This window comes from Stigmatopora nigra, chromosome 14, assembly GCF_051989575.1.
Source record: "Stigmatopora nigra isolate UIUO_SnigA chromosome 14, RoL_Snig_1.1, whole genome shotgun sequence".
Lineage (NCBI taxonomy): Eukaryota > Metazoa > Chordata > Actinopteri > Syngnathiformes > Syngnathidae > Stigmatopora > Stigmatopora nigra.
The window spans coordinates 6165899-6185765 of record NC_135521.1 but is presented as its reverse complement, the minus strand read 5'-3'; the positions used below and the strand labels follow the sequence as shown (position 1 = coordinate 6185765).

General features: G+C 38.1%; 1 protein-coding gene across 1 annotated transcript in view; it reads right to left on the bottom strand.

Annotated features, from left to right (window-relative positions):
* LOC144207425 (uncharacterized) overlaps positions 1-19867 on the bottom strand; it is a 186604-nt gene that overhangs the window by 141149 nt on the left and 25588 nt on the right. Inside the window, exons 5-6 of the mRNA XM_077732902.1 lie at positions 9336-9476; positions 1210-1393 (exon numbers count right to left, since the gene is read on the bottom strand). The gene's annotated coding sequence lies outside the window, so the exon portion shown is untranslated. The remainder of the gene's footprint in view (positions 1-1209; positions 1394-9335; positions 9477-19867) is intronic.

Here is a 19867-nt window from a genome sequence, read left to right as displayed (position 1 = left end):
GCACATCAGCAACCTTTTGTACTCAAAGGGCCAATTGGGAATGCCTCCTAATAAAAGGAATGCACTCGGAGCCTCAAATGTTTTCCAACTACATACTGTAAATATGTACATATATCTACTTTTACATTTTTGTAATCCACAAACGGCTCCAGAGAACACATTTATTTTCCCTGACAAAAACATTTTAAATTTTCTTAACCATTTATTGTAAATGGAGTAACATCTTAACTGGCATCTCATTGGATTCCCATGAAAGCAGGTTTCCCGATGCTATTTTGAAGTCAAGTCTTAAATATACGCGGTGCTATAATGGTGACATATAGTTGATAGGATTTTGATCTGTAGCCATCATCAGTAGGAGGCTCTGTAACGCATGTTGCACATCTTGCATGATATATGATAGGCTATTGCACCCTGTGGTCTCTGACAGGGCCCCAGTGGACTAGTCCCTAAGCTACTACTCAAATATGACAAGCAGTCCAAACTGGCAGACCCTGGCCAAGGTGAATGCAGATGCAACACCTCACCTAAATGTCCTCTAGAAAGCAGGACCACATCAATCGTTTTGGAATTCCCTTTGGCTTCTTTTTTTTCCCCCATGAAGTGGTCATCAGTCCTGGAGGACATATGTGAGAGGCTCTAGCATCGAAAAATGATTCCATCACATACACCATATCTGCTGATCACGTATACTAATGGCATTAAAAATATGTCTCAATTTGATAAAACTTCAGCACTGTGAAAAGGAGATTGGTAGAATAGAGCAAATAGCTATATAGATCTATGTATTATTAATGTTTGTTTTATGTGTCGGCTGTCCGTCACGGCATTGCCTTAATCAATGAGTTGTTATCTATTATTAGTTTTTCCTCTATGGTTATGATACACATTTTTCAACCATCTCAATTTGGTTTTGTCGTTTTAATTTCATCACTGATATTTTAGCTCCTCTGACAAATTTTAACATTTGTTCCGGGACCAGCGCTCGTTATGTGCCCTTTGAGCTCTGAGGAGACAGAATGTGCTCATTTGCGTGGCCAACAATGCATTTTTAATCCTATGAAAAAGCACTGCGTATCACATGAGAAATCTTCAGTCTCTCCCAGGAATGCTGTTTTGTAATGCTCATAGACAGCAGGAGCTCTCCAGTGATTTGCTGTCTAACTTTACAGCAGTGGAGAGGCGTGTGTGTGGGTGGATGGCAGTCACCTGAGAGGATGGCGCCGCTCCTCACGCCACCAGTCAACCAGGCTCGGCTCCTCTTCTTCACGCATGAATGGCACCCTAAACATGGCTGTGCTGACCTTGTGAGCAGCCATTAACCACCTGGAGGAATTCTCCCTATCTAATTACATTTGCTGCTGCCAGGGCTTCAGTGAAAGCAGACGGCTCCCTGTAGAGATATTCAAAAGGTGAATGGTGTCAAGATGAGTTTAATGTTAATTATTCTGTGATAAATTGTGGCTGTGCACTTTTTGGGGGTAATTTATAAACAGTTTGAGTCCATGTTTTCAAAGTCCTTACTTGAATAATATCAAACTGCTGTCCATTTCTGCAGGTGAAGACATTAGTGATTTATTTAAACCAGACTACACACACACGCTATATAATATTACAAAAATATTGATTCATTTGCAGATCATTTAACACATCCATATTAATCACAGGGAGGAAATCAGCAGCTGTAATTACCTTTCATTTATCATATGTATATGACATTGTGTCATGGTATATGCAGATTCGTAGTGTCCAGATATATATTTATACAATGGGAAATATAAGAATAAAAGGTCACATATGGATACAATGGGAAGCCTGCTATAGGTTATGACCAACTGGCAGCATTTTTGAAGCCATCTATATCTCTACTTGGAAAATAGGAAAAAAATGTCATTCTGCAGGTCACTTATCAAAGATGAAATTGGATGATAAATCCCTTTTCCTTTTTATTTTTCGGATAATCCACCAATTTGCCATCAAGTTGTAATTATTGTAATTTGTAGAGTTACAGTATGCTATTCTTTTGAGGCAAATCAGACGTGAAATCACATTTATGAAATTGATGTGCATCCATAAGCACCCTCGATGCGTGGCTCATTTGATCGCGCAATTAAGGCAGAAAACCCAAGCTGACACCGAGTGACGCCATTCTGACAGCAGTGCCGCAATTCCAAAAAGAGCTCACGGTTGACTGAACCAGCAGCATTACATTAATAGCACTTCATTGTAGACAGACAGGATGCTTGGGCGAATGGAGTGCGCTGGGGAGCATGGCTTGGCGCTGTATTTTGATATCATTTAAAAGCTCAGTCAAAGCAATTACGATGGTGTGTCGCAGAAAAATGGGATGTCATATTTCCATTCTTAGAATGAATGCAATTACGCCAACACCTGGCAACACTGACAATAGCTTCTTTTGTTAACATATTGTCAGGCGGGTGCTTTTCAATTGTTTCTAAAGAAAGAAAATAATGGGTGAATATAGGCTAATTAAATAACGGGCGGATGTTTTCGGTTGAATGTTCCTTTCTAATGGCTATTATTAAGACTATGCTAATTAAACGATTTGGGATAGGTTACATTAATACATCTTACGTTGGGGTGCTGATGTATATCAAATACTACTAACTATCTTTCATGTAAACAAACGAGGGATAACTAGCTATCAGATGTTATCCGAACATTTTCTGTTGAATACAGAAATGGGTGTAACTTTTTTTTTAAATGTGCAGTGAACTGATTTATTAAAACAAAACCACATTCAGGGTCTTTATGAGAATACTTGACATTCCACTTGCAGATCAGTGTATCTACTTTAAAAGGGTGTTGTGCCAGGGACCACAAGGAGTATGAGAAATGAGTTCATAAAATATAGAAACTAACAATATGTCAGGTTTGTGCTGCGATAAATTATTCAAGACAGAAAAAGAACTCCAAACAAAGCAGAAAAAGTCAGTTCACTTATGCTTGCAAAGGAGACTACACCAAGTCAAAAGTGTAAAACAAAGTCTGCACAAGGCTAGATTGCCTCTTCTGTAAAACTTTATGGGAACATTATATCATAGAGTAAAATATATTTTCGTACATTCTTGTAAAATAAATACAAAGTTGGTGTGCTATAACAATGACATAATGACCATCATTAATCCACAATTATTTAAACCGCTATTGCCAACATCTGATCTGCAATTTACACGGCAACTTTACTTGGACCAGATATTTTTCTCAGTATGCATTTTTTGGGGGTAATTTGGGATGTTTGGGAAATAGAACAACATATTTTTAACCTTAACGTCAGTATCCATAATTTGAATATGTAGATCTACATGAGTTCAGTGGAAAGTTGGCCTTTTAAAATAATTGCATATTTTTGTTTGTTTCTATCATGCTTTCTTTGACTCTGGGTCCAAAAGAAAAGCAGAACAAGCTTTCACTGCAGTGCTTCTGTTCCCCAAAAATATCAATATAAGATCCTATTTCTTCCAGTTTCTCTTCTCTTAACACTGTGTCCCAGGCGAAATATGACACTGAATCATAATAAGGTCAAAAGGCACAATGGCAACAATAGGAAGCAAAATAGTCTGACGACAACTTTACAGTAATATGGCCACATAGTTAAAGCTGCAAAGGGCAGATGCGATTTGTGACTTATGACAAGGAATTCTTCCCTTGGCCAGCATGACTCGCACGATTTGGACTTATTCACCCTCTATGGATACAACCAAAGGGGATATGACCAATTCACTTGCAATTTGGAGTCACTGATGCATTGATGTAAAACATCAGTTTCCCTGAAGAATGCCTCCTTCCTACATCGCTCTCTACAGTCTATTCCATAAGAATACATACACAAAAAAAGTCAGACTAAAAAAGTAATATTTACAAAAAGAATAAATAAGAAATAGTGAAATAAGTACATCTGCATACGGATCATGTTTTCGAGCATTTTTCAATCATGTAAAAATGCAACGTTGTTGGTTTGATACTTATTTGTGGTCAGACAATAACAATATTGTTGTAGTTGCTGGTGAAAAAAAATCCCCCGTTGGTACATAGTCATGTAACAGCTTTTGTTCTGTTCCATTTTACCACCACTTTATAACCTTGGCACCAACATCCGTGTGTGTTTTAAATACTGCCTGTTTGCTTTCTTGCATGGATTCAATGTGACAACTTTTTTATTAAATGCAATGAATATGAAGTAACAGAAAAACCTTGACACAACACAAGTAACTGGCAGACAGTTTGAATGAGGATAATGGAACAACTCACTGATTAATTAATTCACCATATTGAACTTTGCAGAAACTGGCAAATTAATATGTGCTAACAAAAACCTTCCTCAAGATGACCTTCTGTATTTTGCATGAACAATTCTCATGTCATTGGCGACATTGTTTCTTGACTAGCCTGCAAAATATCAGCGAGAATAATCAATGACTTTTTTTTTGTATATATATTAGATTTTTTTTCTACCTATTGTGGACGAGCGAAAACTGATCACCCATTCAGGTGCCATGAATAGCTGAATGGGCCAGCAGCTTTGTGTATTGGCACGCTGGCTATTTTATCACAATCCCAAATGGTCAATGACTCTGTCCATCATTGTTCCACACTATTGTGCCGGCTTTGATGGGGATGGCTGCCACCTGCCCTCAACACAACATTATCCAGTCTTGAACAGCATTTTTACTCTCTTACAGTAACCTAAGAACAGGCATTCTGGAATCTATTATGGACCGATGGCACTGTCAAAGTTAAGCATATGTCAATCACTCTTCAATACTCTCAGATAGTGGTGGGAAATACAGGATTATTAAGCTATATTACAAGACCGGACGACTTGAAATATAAATGCATTCTGCTTATACTGGGGCTGTTCAAGATTTTAATCACCTTACAGTTTCAGAATCGAAAATACAGATTTATATGCAGTGGGTCTTGGAAACACTGCTGGCCAGACTGAGCGATAAAAGCCAAATGCCTTTTCAATTCTTAACACATTTATTTTATGTCATCATTTCCCATTTGAAATGATTAGTGAAAAGTAAGTCTGGCGTTGTACGTATATTTCATTCCCTTCCTCGTCAGTGGTTTTTGCGCCTACTGCAACATAGCAATCTAGTTTTATGTGTTTCAGCACAATAGAGTTGACATTGGTTTGTGTTATGTCATATTTGTATTTCTACAAGTCAGACTATGGGCAATTGTTAGAGTGGCTGTCACACACATAATGCAAAGAGAAAACTTGTTCTCCCTGCTGGTGCTTAATTTCCACTATATATTTTGTGGCCATCTTTGTTGTCACACCATAGAACAAGTTATAAAAGCTGTAAAAGCAACAGTGATTATGCATTGTATGCAGACCTAGCATCTAATATTCACTTAGAGCAAAGTGCAACCCCAAACTGCTCTCCCGATCTCAGCAGGCCTGTTAGAACAGTTTAGATGGCTACCAAAATGACCCAAATTAGGCTGTTAGAAGAATATCTTCTCTGTGCCAAAGTGCCCTCAGTGGGAGACACATGAACAAAACACATGCACACATTTCAATCTGGGCAGTAGAAAGTTTTCCAATATATCATGTGGTCTGTTGGACTTGCCAACGGCTCAATGTGAGGTTAGATTCATTGTATTGGGAAAGTGAAATCTGAGCACAAAGACGAGACTTCAATTTTACTAAGAAATCAGAAGTAAGAATATACATTTTATATTCCCTGTATTTTCACTTAATGGCAATGATACATTCGAGTACCATTTTCTGTTGAAATATCGTCACATATGTACGTATGTGCTGCCAATTTTTGAATTGTGTGCTTCCACTGTAGCTGCCAGAGTTGTTCCTTATTAAAAAACATTTTTTTTTAGTTAGAAAAGTATTGATTGACAAGAATGGATTGATGCAAGTAAAATTGGAAGCTAAACTATCCGTTTAAATAGGGAAATAGCGGGATTTCAATGTTTAAGGAGTGGAAAGTCCCTCGCAACCAAATGGCCGGTGGAGTATTTTATGTGAAGACACGCAATATAGTTAGAACACCCTTAAATCAGGAAAAAAAGGTGCATAAAATTATATTAAACACTATATTACACATTTAATTATATTACATAAACCAATGTGAATATGACTGGAGGATGTGTGGTGTGGGGTTTATGACGAACATATCAAATGTATATTGTGCATTTTTGTTTTGTTTTTAGGAACAGATATCTCTGAACAAGTGATAGCTTACTAACGCCCAAGAAAGGAATCATATGTACTTACGTTTAGCTGACCCTGTACATGCTTGGGGTCAAAATGGTCGACACCGCCGATGTAAAAAATATGCGTAAACATTAATGTTCGGTTGTTTATGTAATGAAGCCAGTTTACCTACTGCCCAGTCAGCTGGGAGTTGATCTCGCTCATGACCTCCGATGAATAGAACAGAAAATGGCTGGAAAAATATGAACCTGATTTATTTTCACTGACATTTATGGCAAAATAAATTGGACATCATTTTTGTGTATATTTATGTTCTCATTTCACCATTCCAATTAATCATTATAATGAACAGCTTACTGCACTGTTTAACTGAAACGCCCTGCCAATTAACATCAAAACCTTAATGCATCGATGCCCAAAATAGTACTTTACACTCATTAGAGAAGCTTGATATATTGAGTTAAATTTCACCCCTTGACTCCGAATTGTGGTGTCGAAGTAAAGAAGCACAGATTGATTTATTGCTGTATAAAATTGACTGTCTGCTACTGGCCGGGTGACAGTGAGCATTGTCTATTGGGCATTGCTTGATTTCATATGCACAAGCATGCCCATGCAATTACAAAGTAAGCTCATAAATTAGCGGCGGAATCTGTTTTCAATCATGTGGGAACGCGTCAAACACTATCTCTCCCCATCCCAGACTTGTCTGTAATACAATAGTAGGCACCGATAGCTCTGACAACCCTCGGGGTGGAGAACAAGAAGAAAAGAACGGAATTTCACAGTTCCCATCAGTGATTTGTCTTGCTGCTTCTCTGGACTCTCTCTCTACTGTAATTAATAGATCCCCATCCATAATCAGCATACCTGATTAGGCCCTGAATGTGAAGTTCATATGAGATAGAGGCTTCTAGAACTGCAGATGTATTGTGGAACTGTGCAGACAAAATGTGACAAAAGCCAAGTAGGATGAATTTCAAAGGGCCTCGTAAAACCCTGTCAGATAAAGGGATACGATTTCAGCCTGTTCGACTTGTTCAGATCAGCCGCATAGCACACATGCTTTATCCCGTAACATCTTATATAAAAAGGGCATGCCCCGGTTTAATGCCATGCGCGTTAAGTTTTAACGAGGAGTATAAAAGAAATCCAGAGGTACAGGAAAATGGTCCTAGATATTAATATGGCAGCATACTTTTGACCACGGCCCAACAGAGCAGCTCTTTATTAATGCCAGAGCCTAATCTCTTCAGAAAGGAGATGGTCGCATGAGCCTTTTTTTTCCATCCTGATATCGCCTGGGAGGACTTCCATTTTCTTACAAACATTCCCCCGTACGCAGGTGCACGTGCACCGGGGTGCTTTATAGGTCTGCGGCATGGCAAGGACAGAGGAATTAGCCTGATCCACATTCATTAACCTCGATCTCATTCTCCACGGCAACAGTGCTCTCTCGCTATCTGTCACAGCGGCACAAAAATGATGAATTGGTAATCAGTTGAGAGCTGTCAAGAGTGGCCCAGAAATACAAAATTTACACACTTGTTTGCCCTTGCATTAACCATTTGTAATCAAATCATTATTTATCGCGGGGTCGGTCAGACATGTTTTATGGTTGCATGTTGCCATAGAGTCGCAGGGATTAACACTTGCTGCCAATGTTGGACTCTGGAATCTGGTGGGAGTGGTCCAATGTACATTTTTTAATGAGTTGACTATCTCACAGGCTGTGAATGCAGAAACATTTGACATTCCTGTAGTCAGGAGTGTTAACGAGTATAAAAATGCACTGAATACCGAGAACATATGGTTCAATTTCCGGTGAGTATTTTGTATGCGATGCATTTTTGTAGAAACGAGGCAACCATTCCGCCAACTGCCCATATTTAGCTGGAATAGGATCCAGAAGTATTTATATGCTTCACTCCCAATTAAAGTGGAATCAGTTGTGTCAATCAAACGATAATGTTTTAAAAGATACAGATTTGTAGTTGTGGATGAATATCAATCATTTATTTCATCCCAACTATTGAGCTCTAACATTCCAACACAGTGGGAGGTTACATCCGAGCCACGGGCTAGTCTACCAACCTGTTGTCAATGATTTGCTTTTTAAAAGTTAATGAGAGAGAGTTAAAAGCAGTATTAGCTAAAGGCTAGGAGGAGTTGAGCTATCTGGATTAACTTTTCATTACCTTCTCATTAGGTGGGCCTGGGGATTAAAGTGAGGCCCACCGTATGAAATCAAGCATGAATATATCCAAATGGGCCCTCGTGAAGCCGGTACGGAGTTAAGAGAATGTGGAGGACTTAGTTTAAGTGATTGAGCTTTTAGCCTCTTGCGCTCCTTTGAATTACTGAGAATCCCTCTTCAGTTAAAATGACACGACTTGCTCTTTTCTTGCCAATGAAAAACTCGTCAGGGCATGAGGAAGTCTACCTGTTCCTGAGGAGGTGACTTTGAGAAGTGAACTGCTTCATTAAAAGTAGAATGAGAAGGCCATTATAATTCTAACACCGAAGTTGCCATTTGTTTCCATTGCCAGGTCCCCAGCGTACCAGTTAAATGTCACTTGCCAACTTTTAAGGGCAGTAAAGTTAAAAAAGGCGGCCAGAGCTGATTAGTGGATTTGACAGAGAAACTGTTCATATTCAAATCGAATACAAAGGAATGGACGCTGCCCGTAATTGTTGTTGGACAGTAAAAAGTGGGACACATACAGGTGGCTTCATTGCCGTAATAAAAAAATGGACATAAAACTACAGTGAAAGATATTGTGTGCCGTAAAAGGAGCTGCACAACAAGAGTAGACTGAGCAAAACCTATAAAGTTAGACAACTTACAACAATGCCAGATAAGATCTGTGTTTTAGGGTTTTATGACTCTTTTTTTTACTTCCATTCAACTCAATCATATGCTAGTATATCGCAAATATGTTTTTACTTATTAGGTTTTAGTGAACAAGTAGTTTCAAAACAGGTCCTCTAAAAATGTAGTTATTAATCTAACAGGTCATTTAAATGGACGTTAACTTCTATTAACATAATTAATTCTGAGTACTCACTTAAAACATTAATGGAAAATCTAAAATACCATTGCAAAGCAACATCACTGCATTAAACATACCTCAATATATTGTGCCTGGGGATACTGCAGTATTTTGAATGATGGATGAATGGTGACCACGATGTCTTCCAGCTATGAGATAAAGGGTTCAATTCCAGGCTCCGACTTCCTCTTTGGATGTTCTCCCAGTGGTGTACTATCCTGTGTATTACCACAAAAAAAGGCTCAGTGATTTGCACATACTCATTCCTGTAGTCTGTGTGATGTTTGTACGTTCTACATTTGCAATAATTAGAATTTGCTGTACATCTACTTGATTCATTAGCATACGAGACAACATTTTTATTCAGCAAATCTAGACTGTGTTCACATCATGTTTGTATTTGTGACTACTCACTCATTTCACATTCACCACCATAAATGGGCTCAATCAATTATTAAAGTCAAATTCTAGATTAACATTGTCCAAAAGCATTTTTTTTTTAATTTACACAATTTGTAAAGATGTCATTTACCATAATTCACATGGACTGATATTTAAATTCTGTAGAGCAAAGAAGAACTATCTAAATGTAATAATTCAAGCCATTTTAAATAAAATACCCACTGTCATAAAAAAATATATGTTAATGGAGACAAGACTGATGCCTGATATCCGCTTACTTAATAAGAAAAAAAATGTTAACCAGTTAGTTTTAAGCAATTGCCAAGCAGAGAACAATAAGCTGATGTTGTGTTTTTTGGAGATACGTATACCATAGTCAACACATTTATCCTTCCACATGGAATCTATCCAGTGGATTTGTGATTGCAGTTACTGTGACTAGACACACACGAATAAAAAAAACAAAGTGTGAAAGAAAGTGAGAGGTGTGAATGTAATCTGAATTAATGAGGCAATATTACATGAGGGTAAGCTTCTGAACTGACTGTCGGTGAATTCAAATCACTTGGGTAATTATGACGAATATAGTGTTGACATTTACCACACCTATGAGTGGAACGCTTATCATAATTGACATAAATGTGGGCCTGTGAGATTGTGTTTATGACTAAGAGCTGGTCTTATTGTATGTCATGCTGTTAGTATTATTACAGCATCAAATGAATAGCAGCTGTTGACTATTTTTTGCTTCCTTCTCAGTACATGGATGATATTGTGACCTTTTGTTATCATATTAACATGTTAGCAATGTGGTCATCTCATTTGATATAAAGCATTGTCTATCATAAACATGGGCACATATCTAAAGATGTTGACCACTAGCATTGATAAGTTGCTCATACTACTCGGTTACTACGGTAGGAGACCGAGTGCGACGCCATCTTGGTGGCTGATTTCCCTTGCCGGCCAATTAAGGAGCCATCTAAGAGAAGATTCTCATTGTACTCTTGTATTCTTTCCAGTAATAAAAGGGCATTATCGCTCTTTGAGCGACCACATCCAACAAACCTCTATGTTTTATACACAGTGATTAGCAAATTTGCTTATAATATAAGGGTGGTGCGGCAGGCTCACAGTGGGGGGACCTGGGTTCAAATCTAGGTTGGTCCAACTGTTTGGAGTTTGCATGTTCTCCCTGTGTGGGTTTTCTGCGGGTACTTCGATTTCCTCCCCCTGATAGGACACTTTAGGTATTAAAGAGAGAGTTAATGGTTGTTTGTCTCCTTGTGCCCCGCGATTGGCTGGCCACCAAATCAGGGTGTCCCCTGCCTCTGGCCCGAAGTCAGCTGGGATAGGCTCCAGCACCCCCGCAATCTTAGTGAGGATAAAGCATTTCAGAATATGAGATGAGAGATTTCTATATATGACAAAAATGTTAGACAGCCTACTAAAAATTAGACACTGTACTATATTTACTTAAATACTTAAATACACTTTTTTCATTAGCGGTAAAAATGTCCTGCTAAAAACAGCACAAGATAGCAATCAATTACCTATATCCCCACAAGTGTTATATATGGCACATTTGAAAGCCCGGGGCAAAATAAATGCAAGTGTTATATGGACATGATTGCTGTCTTGACATCAGTCAATCATTTCATTAGAGGCCGGCCAGAACGCTGTATCAACACGGCCGGTGGCAATGTACAGCCTGAAGCTCACAGACCTAATTAGAAGATTACCCTGTGGAATTTTAACCATCACGTCCAATCAGGCCTGGCCTTTTTGCTTCCAATTGTCAACCAAGTGTTGACATGCAGTATCTTCTATCTCTTCCTTGCTCGCTCACAAGCTTTTTTTAAAATATATTTTTACAAAGACATAACATAATATTTAAATTGTTTGAACCCAAGTTAGTTTTTTTTCATAATTAGATTCAGTAATTTCCTCCATCTTCCAGATGTGTATTGCGGAAAGTGTGATATTGTTTTCTTATGCTTTTCAACGAGATTAGCGTTTCAGATTTCATAAAGGTTAAGTGAGGTCATATGTTTTGTTTCTGTGGGGTAAAAAAAAGTGTGTAATTTGGATTTAGTCTCCAACCAATATTCTTTGCAGTAATCAATAGGGAAAATAAACTATATCTTACTTTTCCCAAATAGCGGCCTGAGAAACAACAAATCTATGTTGTCCGATTTGATAACACTCCTCCATCTCTCACAAAACTCATTTTTTTTTTACCCTTGAGTAAAAATAATCGGTGGTGGCATGAGGTGTCAAAGTTTCTGACAGATTTGCCACGGCAGGCACCATTAACAGTGCAATGCCCATAGAAAAGCAAAGACCTTTGTGAAGGTGACATATACATACATATATACATATATATATGACTTTTAAGCACACAATAATTGAGAATGATGAAAACCATGGCAGAATAATTTATAGAAAATAATGTGTCTGCCTACATATGACTGGCAAAGCCTGAAATAAGATGGATGCCTTTGACCACTATGACTAGAAGAAGAAATATTGCATTCATCAAAGCCATGCCTGTTATACTTTTGGAGCAGGAGAAAATTAACCCATTTGTATTTTTTTTCCTCAAGCAAGAGTAATCAATGAATAATTTAGTAGCACTGAAAATGTGTGTATATTTACAGTGTGCTAAGGAGTGAAGTACACTAGATTGGCTAGTACTGGTATTGAACATGTATGCATGCCTTTCATTTGTCAGACATAAACACAGAGTGACAATTTCAGACAGACAGACATTAAGACATTCACAAAGAACACTGAAAGGAAATAGAATAAAAAAACAGGAAATAGTTATATTTAGACTGTGTGACATGAGTTGTTTCTGTCAGTGTCAGGTCTGTAGGCATCCTCTGGGGTTTGAGGATGCTTCTGTACACTTGCCAAAGATGGATAATTGGTTATTTTAAGTAATTTTTTGAACAAAGCTCAGCTGCTGCAGCTCTAGCTCAATAAAGAGCACACCTTGGGAATTGCCTCTGTTCAGCTGGTTTGCGTCTGCACATTCCTGTCGGCATGCATGTTTTTGTCTGCCAGATGTAAGGAGCAGGGCTAACCCTTTTAGCCTTGACAGAGCTATTTTGATTCCCTCTGATCTGCACGTTCAGATCAATGGAAAGGCAGATTAGTACTAAAACAATTACATGGGAAAGCATCTATTTTGCATTCACGCTATTGCAGGACAGTGTCGATTAATTTACATTGACGGCATCCTGTATGAAAATACAGATAAGATAGTGGAAGGAAGTTATTCTTAGCACGCAATTAATAGTGCCAAGTATAGATTAAATTTGGCGTTTTACTCTATATTTTCACAACTACAGTCTATTTTGGAATATGGAGACGTTTACAAAAAATTGCTTTATAGAATATTACCGAACTATATAACCCAAGTCTGAAAGTCTGAACAATACTTTTTATGTTTAGCCAACTATACAGTTATAAGTGACAACAATGACTATTTCATCATTTAAAAAAAATAATTTATCTCTGAAATGCCAACCCTCCAGTATTCCAACAACTTTCCCTCAGGTAACCAAGTCCCATTTACTCAAGTTACATAAATTATAATAACAGTTTTTTGGGGCTTTTAAAAACTGTTTCTGCCTGATTCAGAGTCCCCATAATGTAGCTGTTCAGGGCAAATGTTGTCTGAAAGAAAGCCTACAATTTTTCCAGTAACCATTCATGGCATTTCTAAAGCCCTCATTCATACGAGGGTCACAATGGCAAGGCTGCTTGCAGAACTAGCGTTCATACTTTATTGAGGAAGCTTCAAATTAACTGAGCCTGGAGCACATCCAAGGGGAAGGATGCACAGGGAAGACACAGAGTACTCGAGCCACTCTTCTTTCTGGCTCTCGATTCTTTGGCTAAGCAACAGTTCAGCGGTAACAAGGCCCTACTGACTTGCTGAAGTCTTCTTCTTGTTATTTGGACGAAAGATGGCTGCCCTGTCGAGGAGAATCATGTCCTTCATTTCGGAACATAAATGTCTAAACAGGAGGTATAGATTCAGAGCTATGGACGGGGACTTTTAACACTAAAATGTAAGGGCTCACATGGATGATTTGAACTGTTTTTGTTTTGCATGTTCAGCTCACTTGTGTACCATTTTAGTTATGTTTTATGTATTTTTTTCCTTATGAAATATTATTACAACTGTGGTTGGACCTATGTGCTCCGCACGGAACATAAGTCACGGGACATTAAATTGCAAACACTGTTGGAAGCGAGAAACCTCAGCTGATCTCATTACGGGAAATACTTCCCCATTAAAGTTTTCAATGAACAAATGCAAGTGAATAACTCTCAGGTGCACTCCAAGGAGATGGTGGATGCTATAGAATGTATGACTAAAATGTTAGCACACTTAAACTGGCATCGTGTGACTGGGAATGTTGCATCTACTTTTAATTTGATTGAAATGACATTGAATTTACAACGTCTAAGATATCCTAAGCATTAGCCTTAGTACCGAATTGTCTAAACACATTTTGACACAGATGGAACCAGCTTACAAATTCTCAGCACATCCGCACACGCAAATTAAAAGTGTTAAAAATCGGACTTTCTTGCAACATAGCTCGAGTCTTCTCCACCTGTGTGATTTGGCAAGGAACACGAGACAATTGGCAGCAAGATAAGAGCAATCATCTGTCATACGTGATGTATTGTGTGTCTGCTCAAGTCTCGGCTCTTCACCTCCTTCCATTTGCACTTAGTCTAGATACGGCTCCACCCAGGGGAACTACGTTCTTAAAACATATCACAGTGGGAAACACACTGGTGAAATATCCTAGAAATCATAGTCCCGCGCCGGGGGAAGCATATTTTCTGGAATTCCTACTGGCCATATTGTGACAGCTAATTAAAAGGATGATGAGTGCAATTTACTGTGATGTGATACTGAGAAATTAAAGATAAAGAAGAAAAATGATGTTGCTATTTTTATACGTTGCTCTTTCCTCACCTCTTTTGTCTCACACTAGTTATCAGTTACGAAGAAAGACAGCATAGTTGTCAACTAGATGCACAGTGATCATTTCGCATTGGGTGTCACTTATTAGCAGGTTATTATAAATGCAGTAATACCTCGTGGATTGCGGTCAATACATTCCAAGGCATGCCACAGTAGGTGAATAACCATGATGGAGGGACAGTGGTTTTGTGGAGGCCATATCATAATATTTGGACTTTCTCTGTACTATTATTTAACTTCCCAAGGTAGACTGTCATCTAGAGGCCAATAGTGACTTATTTTTTCCTCCCTATTTCATGTTTGTATTATTGTAACTTTAAACAAAAAAACTTTCCATTTATATTTGCCACAATTTGGTGAATCTGTGATAGTCGATTTGTAAAATGGTGCGGTTACGGTACACCTAAAAACTATGCTTGGCTTTCCAAATCTTTATTTATGCTAGGCTGCAAAGTTCTGTGGCAAAACAAAATATACAAGTAGCGGATTGTTTAGCGTGTGGATGCTGGAGTAGTTTGATATTTTCCTTCTGACTCTTTCCAGTGCACCCACACAAAACAATGTGCTTGTCATGTGTGGGCGCTTGGCGATATGTCATCTTTGAAATGAGCATGGCGGCAATGGAAGCAGCAGACCCAGTCACCCGTGGTATGTGAGCCGCATATCCACAAAGCTGCCCGACCTTCATGTAAAGGACAGCCTCTGTAAATGTTTGCCTTAGTGACTGATTGAGATTTTGGCCCTGTGCCCGTGCATGATTGAGGTGTAATATTACGCTGTAATTAGTGTTTAAATTATAGGGAAAGAAAACACTCTGGTTTGTTTAAAATCACAGTCATCACACAAGTCAATCACTGACATGTTGCTTCCATTAGGAAAAGCTCCGATTGCTCTTTGAGGCAAAACCACAAAGTTTAGTGAAATGGAAGACTGGGAAACTAACTGCGGTTAACACGTTCATACTTATTTAAAGACACCTTCTGGGAATGTCACTGGCTCTGGACATGACCGTGATTAATTTTTCAGGCCTGTTTTTTTCAGATAAATCTGAAGCCAGAGATAGAAAAAGGAGCTGTAGGGAGAAAAAAAAAATCTGAAAATCATTTCCATTCAAAATGCTGATTGACTAATTTAGCAGTTCTATTCTTTTGTCCTCTGTCGCAAAGACAACTTAGTAGTGTGGGAATGGACTGATTTTCCAACATGGACTCAAATGTAATCGGTAAAGAGGGTAGGGGGTTGCCCTTGGGTGCAATTTATCCTCCAAAGTAATTTCAGCATTTATGTGATTCACCTTCAAAATATAATGTGACACGCAGGCAAGGAAATATATAAAAAGAGAAAGTCCATGAGCGAAAAAGAAAATAGAATCTATTGAGGAAGTCGTGAAGTAATCTCTGTGGGCTACCAAATGAGCTAAAATGCTGCCACTGCCCTGTGCAGTCTCGTCAAAGCTTAGGGTTGAATGCTTATAGGGTCGAACACAAATGTCTTCTTCTCGGGTTTGTCTATACAATATAGAAATTTCATTCCATATGTATTTTATAAAACATAGCATCCGTTCACAGACTATAGTAAATTGTGTGCAAAGAGAAGCAGACTCCTGTGGCACATAAAGTAGGTTTGTCAGATTTACATTTCAGCAGGTAACAGCAAGACTCGGACTGTCAACGGGTTTTGCTACTGTGCGAACCTAATGGTGGGTGACTGGAAGGCGGGGAGAAAGTCGGCCGTGAGAAGAGATGCGATTTTCCACTTGTCCAAACTGTTTTTTTTCTTCTTTTTTAGTGTGAAATCACACAGGTCTGCTTACCTTCTTTTCTGAGAATGGTATTGCTGTGAAGCTACTCCATGCAATGGAGGTAAAATATACTACTTTAGTTATTTTACCAATGCTAGAATTACAATATTTTCTCAATACAGAAAGTATTCTCAGCATTTCTAGCAGTATTCATTTAACTATGCATTAGATGTATTAAAAAACAGTCATACTTTAAAAAAGACTGGTTTATGCTGCCAACATTGTTGTCAGAAATAGCAGCTTATGTGTCGAATAAACGGGTTGTTGGTAAGCACTTCACAACACCCAGAACATTTTTTTATGCCCGGCAGCCGATCAGAATTCTTGGCGAGTCTCGCTTTTCCTTCAAAACTGCTTTTTAAGGATTGCATCCCCTCTGAGCGAGTATTGTACAAGTGCCACTGTGCTAATCAATCACATATCGTGCTTTGTGTGGTCTGGTGCGTGTCTCCCGTATGTTTAAGAAGCCATGTTTAGCGGATATCGGAATGATTATGAATAACTAAAAATGTCAAGGCTATTGACAAATTACCCTTAAAATTGAAATGCGTTGTTCACTAAAATATGGCGCTGTCCATCATTTGAGGCTATAGTGCTCATGCCAGGATGCAGGATTATTTGTAGCTTGCAGGGTTGTGGCAGCTGCAAGCTTAGAGATAGACATAGCTCAAACGGGGGTGCATCTTCTCCATTATGTTGCCAGTCATGGAGACCAAGGGAGCCTTGGTGGGTAAGGGGGGGCTGTTATACCTATAAGCTTAGAGAAATTCCTTTTGGCACCCAAGTAAATAAAGTACTTAAAATTGAAACTGTGTTTACCTGGAGAAAGATGGTGCTTTTGTCTAGGTTCTTTCCCCCATCAAAATTAGATTGGAGTGAAGAGAATTGCGTTTCAAAATGGCCTGAGAAGGTGGAAGCATGTCTTCGGATATAGGGACATTCGAGGGACCCGTTCTATTTACTCTTGGGCCGAGAGAGCATCTTTTAATGCTAATTTAAAATTTACTACACCTTTAAAAGTAAAAAGTGATCCTAATGAGGTGTCTGTCGAGGCGCAATTTGTTTCCTCGTTGCTTGCCTGCCTGAAATTTACTTCTTCAAATGTTATTGTTCGGAGACAAGAATTGAGCGGATAAACTCAATAAACACCGAGATGAAAATTTGATTACTGGATATAATTTTAATTGATGTCAAATCCCCAAAAAGCCAAATAGCAGCTTTGTAAAATGATGGATGAGACTGCCAAGAATAATTAAATAAGCATGAGGCATGTCATAAAAGCATCACATTCAAAAAGACGTAAAAGTCCAATGCATGATATTATTATTATTCCAGTCTGATCCTTCTCCTCTTGTACAATTATTATCATGGAGTCGACCAATCAATGCAAACATATTTTATAGAACGATTGACAGTAGAGATATTTATTTTCTATCAAATGCTTGACTTTTTCTGCCAGTAGAAAAAAAAGAAATGGGGAAGAAAAATATATTGTAATGATATGCATGTTGCCGTGAGACATTTGAGTGTTGCTTGGAAAAAGGAAAACTAAGAACAGTATTAATTCACCTTTGCATTGTACATAGACAAGCAGATGGAATTACTGACCCTTATCTTGGAAAAGGAAAGAAGAAAACGAGTAAAGAGAGTAGAGGAGAAATAAATGGTTCTGGATAAATTCTCGATCCGTGAGATGTCATTTGCAGCTTCATTTTTAGAAGTCTGCACAAACCCAAAGGGCCAAAATATATTACAAGCCATGTCTAATCATTTTAATGTATGCCCCTCTTTTTCCCCCCCACATTAGTTTGTTAGGAGGTGCCCTGTATGTCGCTGCAACGATGCATTATTCATTTCCCTCTAAAATGTGTGGAATAAAATTGCTTGAGATTCATAATCTCATTCATCATTATCAATTTAACCATGTTAGAAAAACCTGCACAAGAAAAATAGGATTCAAGTATTGAAGTTTTGCTAAGGGTGGAGAAAGAAAAAACAAACAACATAACTGTCCGTGTATTTTTATGTGATATATATACACATACATGTACATACATACACATACACACATACATGTACATACATACACATACATGTACATACATACACATACACACATACATGTACATACATACACATACATGTACATACATACACATACACACATACTTATACATACATACACATACACACATACATATACATACATAAAAATACATATACATACATACATACATACATACATACATACATACATACATACATACATACATACATACATACATACATACGTACATACAAATACATATACATACATATACATACATATACATACATACACATACATACATACACATACATATACACACATACACAAACACATACATATGCATATTGTCTTCATACTATACTTAATAGTTAATTAGATTGAAGCTGTAAATAGAGAAGCATCCCCTTAACTTCAGAATACTTAATGGTATGGTGGTCATCCTACATCTAGTCATCACTAACATGACTGACGGGTGAACAAAATAGTCCTATAGTCTAAATAAGTATCTAAATATGGTCCATGTACAGTCCCCTAAAAAAGACAGCAATTTAAATGCCCCTATTTTAAATTCTCATCACCAACCACGTTTTACATGTCAGCAAATGAGGCCAACACAATCATCCATGACAGATTGAGAGCATGTTACAATCCCTGTTTGTCACAGACTGTACCTGTCACTCAACAACGCCCAGCCACAGAGAGAAGGAAAGGAAAGTGATAAAGGATTGGGGGCATGCTGTCATTTGCCTTTTGACTATCTTTAGGTAACCTGAAGAAGAACAATTTCCACAATGCCCTGGGACTTCAATGGTGACCCATTTAAAAAGTTCAGAGCTTGATGGTTTTCTTTCTCTTGACTGTGTTTATTTGGAAATGCTCAAGGTATACAGTGTATGAATTATTTTTCACACAACTGCATCTACCCTCTATTTTTATTATTATTGCATAGCTAGGTGGCCGTCCAATCATTTCAGTGATTTTGACCCAATGTAGACCAGTTGTGAGCACTCGCTAGAGCTTTTGCCTGCTTGATGTGAGCAGACATGGATTGACTCAGCGGGTGGCAAGATTGGTGTGTGGATGCTTCAAATGAGCAGTTTTAAAAACAAATGTATCACATCAACTTTCATCGGCAAGAACGATAATATTTGCTAGCGCCAAGGGCACAATGTAGAATGTTTCAGAAAACATGGGGCATCACTGTTTTAAATGGCCTTCTTGTTGTCATTTGTTGACCTTGACTCTAAATGAAAAAGTCAAGTCAATACATACTTGATTGGAATGCAAGTACATAGCGCACATTATTTCAATTGTGAATTGTCAATTTGCCTTGATGCTGGTG